This window comes from Pinus tabuliformis, chromosome 6 (genome assembly GCF_031772625.1).
Source record: "Pinus tabuliformis cultivar Carrire ecotype Pingquan chromosome 6, CPIR1, whole genome shotgun sequence".
Classification (NCBI taxonomy): Eukaryota; Viridiplantae; Streptophyta; class Pinopsida; order Pinales; family Pinaceae; genus Pinus; species Pinus tabuliformis.
In genome coordinates, this window is record NC_142292.1 from 994,002,087 (window position 1) to 994,008,297 (window position 6,211).

Sequence of the window (6,211 nt, forward strand, 5' to 3'; positions counted from 1 at the left end):
AGAGAAGAAGATAAAGGTGCTGAGGACAGATAATGGTGGAGAATTTTGCAGCAAGGAATTTGAAGAATTTTGTAAGAAGTGTGGTATAGCACGGCAGAAGACTAATCCATATACACCTCAGCGAAATGGAGTCGCAAAAAGAATGAACAAGACGATGATGGAAAGGGCAAGAAGCATGCTTAGTGGTGCCGGGTTAGGACAGGAATTCTGGGCAGAGGCGGTGGATATTGCATGTTACCTGATCAACAGATCACCTTCATCAGCGTTGGAGGATAAGACTCCACAAGAAGTATGGACTGGTAAGAAACCCTCTCTTTCACATCCAAGGGTATTTAGATGTGATGCATATGTACATGTTCCAAAGGAGAAATGAACCAAGTTGGATAGTAAATCTGAAAAGTGCATCTTTATTGGATATAAGGATGGTTTAAAGGGTTATAAGCTTTGGAACCCAGTCACACGGAAGGTTGTGTACAGCCGAGATGTATTGTTCAGAGAGGTAAAAGATGTTATTCAACATGAATTCCAACCAAAGGAACCTGAGAAGATAGAGTTTGAGCCAAAGGAGGAAGAATCAGACTCTGTAGTAGAGGAGGAATAAGAAGATGAAGAGCCACAAACTCCGGCTGTGAGAAGATCAGTTCGAGAAAGAAGGCAGCCAGAAAGGTATAGTCCATCTGCTTTCAGTTCAAATTTTGCTTTGTCTGTTACTGATAATGATCCCAGAACTATGAAGGAAGCAGTGGATTCAGAGGATGGAAAACTCTGGAAAGAGGCCATGGTCGATGAAATGGCATCTTTGCACAAAAATGAGGCTTGGGATTTGGTGGAGTTGCCGGCTGGAAGGAAACCCATTGGCAGCAAATGGGTGTTCAAGAAGAAGACAAATGCAGAAGGAAAGGTGGAGAAATACAAAGCTCGGTTGGTAGCAAAAGGTTATTCCCAGGTGCCGGGAATTGATTTTGGTGATATTTTTTCTCCTGTTGCCAAGGTAACTTCTATTAGATTACTTTTATCTGTTGCTGCTGCTTTTGATTTTGAGGTAGAACAGATGGATGTGAAGACAACATTTCTTCATGGGGATTTGGAAGAGGAAATCTACATGAAGCAACCTGAAGGCTTTGCGGTGAAGGGTAGGAAAGAACTGGTATGCAAGTTAAAGAAGTCTCTGTATGGGTTAAAACAGTCACCAAGGATGTGGTATCAGAAATTTGATACATTTATACGGGGACTTGGCTTCACCAGAAGCAAAGCAGATCATTGTGTGTATTTTAAATTAATTGGTGACCGTATTATTTATCTGGTCTTGTATGTGGATGATATGTTGCTGGTTGGAAATGACAAAGAAATTATCCAGGATTTGAAGACCCAATAGTCCTCCAAATTTGACATGAAAGATATTGGTGCTGCAAACTATATTTTGGGCATGGAAATTAAAAGAGATCGGTCAAAGAGGAAGCTCTGGTTAAACCAGAGGAAGTATGTCGAGACAATACTCCAGAGGTTTAATATGCAGGATAGTAAACCGGTGAAGGTTCCTATTCCTGTAGGTGTGAGGTTATCTGCTGAACAGTGTCCCAAGACACACGAAGAGGAAGAGGACATGTCCCGTGTTCCATATGCAAGTGCAGTGGGTAGCCTGATGTATGCAATGGTCTGTACTAGACCAGACATTGCACATGCAGTGGGAGTATTGAGCAGGTTTATGTCAAAACCTGGGAAGGAGCACTGGACAGCAGTGAAGCGGGTTTTCAGGTATTTGCGTGGCACTAGTGATTATGGTTTGTGCTACCAAGGAAGACCAGGATTGGACAGAGTGTTGGGTATTCATGGCTTTGTTGATGCAGACTGGGTTGGAAATCTGGATCAGAGAAGATATACAACTGGGTATGTGTTTAACCTATTTGGAGGTGCAGTCAGTTGGATGAGTAAGAAACAATCTGTAGTGGCACTATCAACTACAGAGGCAGAATACATGGCAGCCACTCATGCAAGCAAGGAAGCAGTTTGGTTGCAGAGATTGTGTTCAAGTATGGGGTTAGTACAGGGAGCTATAAGAATAGATTGTGACAGCCAAAGTGCAATTTTCTTGGCAAAGAACCCTGCTTATCATTCAAAGACAAAGCACATTGATGTTCAGTATCACTTTGTGAGGGATATGATAGAAGACAGAAAGGTGTTGCTGGTAAAGGTGGACACTTTGAAGAATAATGCAGATGCATTGACAAAATCTGTGAGCTCTGAGAAGTTCTCTTGGTGTAGAGAAGCAATGGGAATCTCAGGGCTGAAAAATGACTAAGCTCTCCTGTGGCCCCCTGTGGAAAGAAAACAACAAGTGGGAGATTTTTGGGTTGTGTTATATTCTTTCCACGTAGTTAATAGGGGTTTGAAGGGCACCCGTAACCCCACTTTATGGGGTCCGGGGCAGCGCCCCGGAAAATTTTGGTTTTGGACCATATGTTAGGTTGGGCGGACCCACCTATGGTTTTGTGCATGATTTTCGCACATGTTTTTTGGACGCAATGGTTTTCGGTCCATGGTATTGGATGTGATGGTTTTCGGTCCATGGTATTGGATGCTTCAGCATGTATAAATATGTATTGTAACATTGAAAGAAACATAATGAAAATCAAGCTGGTAGTCCCGCTTTTGGGATCCAGGGAAAAATCTCTGTGCATATGTGTTTTATGGGTTATGCTCTCGCATTGTTTATTTTCTTTGTTTAAGAATTCGTATGCAGGTAATTTCTGAATAGGGTTAAAACCTACATTTTTATGATATAATCATTCATTGATTCATTACTTTGCATCTTCACATTTTCAAACTTAATTCTTAAAGTTTGTAGTTTAGTGATTGTTTTTGTTTCCCCTTACTTTTTTTTTCCCATCATTATACAATTCTTTTAATTGATCATCAAAATGCATAAACCATCAATTACCATTTCCCATATATCTTTATTGATAAATATTGGTTGCATTATTTTTCTCCAGTGAAGTAATTAGTACTTGTGAGTTTTTGAAGCATTATATTTATTGTCACCATTTGAAGAATCTGAGCAAGAAACCAAAAAAAAGAGAGAACAAACATGTTGTCTCACTTTCACCCAAGATGTGAACATTTGCCCAAGCATCAGGACTCAAGCACCACCAACAAAAAAATATTTCTATAAAATTGAATGTACAAATGATACATAAATACACAATTCAAATAAAGGATAAACCAATTTATAAATAAACAAACTCCCTTAATGGGAGATGAGAGGTATTATACACTTGAGTAATATATTTTTAAAATTAATGTTTCCACAAACTTCCCACAAAAATCTAAAACACTTACATAAAAAAGAAATTCCTTTAATAGTTTTCACTTTTCTTTTTTAATGAAATGAACCTTTTATTAAAAATTCACCTCTCATATAATTGCTATATACGCCCATTTTAAATAGATCACTTTTTTTTTTTCTTTAAACTTACTTCACACAAATCGCAAATCATCTACACTTAGTTTGCAAGTCCATCTATATTTTTTAACAACTCCACATAGCATGCCACTTGATCTCCAGGTAGAAGTTCAATGCACATTTATAAGCAAGCTTCACAAAGAAGGTAATAAAAGTGAGCACACAAAGCTCATATAACAACACAAGGCAAGTGCAACGAAGGAAATGTATGCAAAATGGTTTTGGTGTTGGAAGAGCTCTTGTATTCCAATTAGTTTTCGCAAGTTCTGCTATAGAGTGTAAATTGTTCCTAGCGCCATAACATAAACCAGTAATAATTTCATCAAAATCTATAACACCATTAAAAGAATGCATTGCCTACAAAAATGCAACACATAGTGTTACATGAAACATTCCACCAGGTCTCCCTCAGGCCACACTTTTACACTTCACACACAAGTCTCCACTTAGGGTATGCTTTCACACTTTCATGGTTCCATAGGATCTACTCAATCCATGTAGATCTTCCACTTCCGCACAACCTTTACTCACACACAGGTCCTCCATGCAAATACTTCCACAATGTTGACCCTCCATGAACAACATCATATGCAAGTTCAAAGAGACTGGTCCTCCACAGATATATTTAGATGATATCAGTCCTCCACGGATAACATCATATGAAAGTTAAAACAATCGCAATGCATCATCAATTTGACTAACACAACACTTGACAACATAACAGGTCTTGAAGGACTCCAGAAGGGATAGAATTGTCACACTTTTCATGCAACAAAAGCACAACACAAACTCCATGGTTAACCAATTTATGGAATTTCAAACTCACACATCAAAGATATCAATGGTTTCACAAATTTCTTAGCTTTAACTCTAACGCCAATTAAAGATTATTACACCAAAAAAATATGGAGCAACACAAGTTTAGCAATAATAAGATAAGCTCAACTCAATTTCAATAATAAAACGAATATTTATACATGTTCATGAGCAAACATTTGATTCAATCACGTCCTACAATATCCCAATAATTTCTCTACAATCTCTCCACAAATTTCTCAATTAATAATTCACTATCTAAAATAAAACCTTTGAAGCTTAACAAATACATAACAATATAATTCTAGAATATGGAAAGTGACCATTATTCTAACATTTTCACATGTCTATGCATTCACCCAACCTTTTAATTGAATTTGATGATCATGTCTTTCTCATTGCCATGACCTGTCAACTTCCCTTCAATGTCTTGGGAAACTTAAAAATTGAAAGGTATCCAAGGTAAGAAAAAAGAAACTTGACCCAAATAGTGATGCATGATCAAATTATGAATGATTTATGTTATATCAATGTTGGATATAGGGAATGTTTTCATTTGATATGTCATAAACATAATAAACCTAGAAATAATACTAATAAATATCCTAATGAAAGGTTAAATTCCACATAAATTTTCACCTCATAACTTAACAATATATATTTATACATTATCACAAGGTTCATTCTATCATCAATTTATATTAGTTAATCATTATTTAATATTCTAATATATAGTTGCAAAAAAACTTTATCAATCTCAATATTAAATTCCATTTATTATCAAAACTAATGATTTGTGAAATTGTGGATTACAACCCTTTGTTATCACAAACCATATCAACATTTAAGTTGTATTCAGTTATTAATTCGTATAGTTGATTAATACATCCCACCATCATCTTCTAGAATATGTCACATTTTGTACATTGTTGTCTTTTGTTTTTCATTTCCACACTAATTTAGTAGTAATATAACCCACTTTTTCTTTGATATTTTTTTTATGTGGTTCATAATCCCGGGAGATTGGTTACCACTATGTCCATGGAATAATTGTACCATGCAGATCTATCTGAAAAGATCACTTCTTATCGTCTAAAACATGGAGCCTAACCTCAAGAGTGTTGACAAAATTACAACGGGGACTCGACCAACTAAACTAACCCTCAGAACTTTCTTTGCAATTAAATATCAATCAACAATAATAACCATTCCATATAACCCACTTTTTCTTTGAAATTATGTATTCATGAATAATTGTAATTATGCCACATGACCCAAATTTTATTTGCAATTATGTACATATATTATTAATGGTTGATCTTTTTATTTTTTGGTACAACCCATACACTTTAGTCCTCGGTAAAAAAATTATCCTTCATATAGTGAGTCAACATATTTTTTAAATTATTAACATAAATTACGCTTTAAAATAAAAAAAGTCAATTTAAATTACTATTTAAAAAAGTCAATTCCATTCGAAAAAATTCCATATGTTGATTAACACTGACAAGTTATAAGTAGATGTGAATCATTGGAGCGAAAAAGTTAACCTTATTAATGGTTTATTTCGATTGCCTTTTGACTTTTTAAGTTTTTGGTACACTCCATACACTTTTCGAGAAATTTACTCTCCATCAAATAAATTATCTTTAAAAATTTTAACCTTAGAATTTTCACATAGTAAGTTAACTTGCCTTACTAAATTATTAACATAAATTACATGTGTAGGATTACACGTGGAGTCGTTTCCTTTAAATTGCATACTCTAGTTTAATTTTGGAGTGTGAAGAGGTGAGTGTGAGGGTAGGCCCTCGACCTCCATCTGTCTGTTGTTTCCCAGTCGCTCTGCTAGCATGTATTCTCTATTGATATGAAGAGTAGTTGTTAAAGAATAATATGTTGATATTTGCATCCAAGTGTGCGCTTTTAATATTT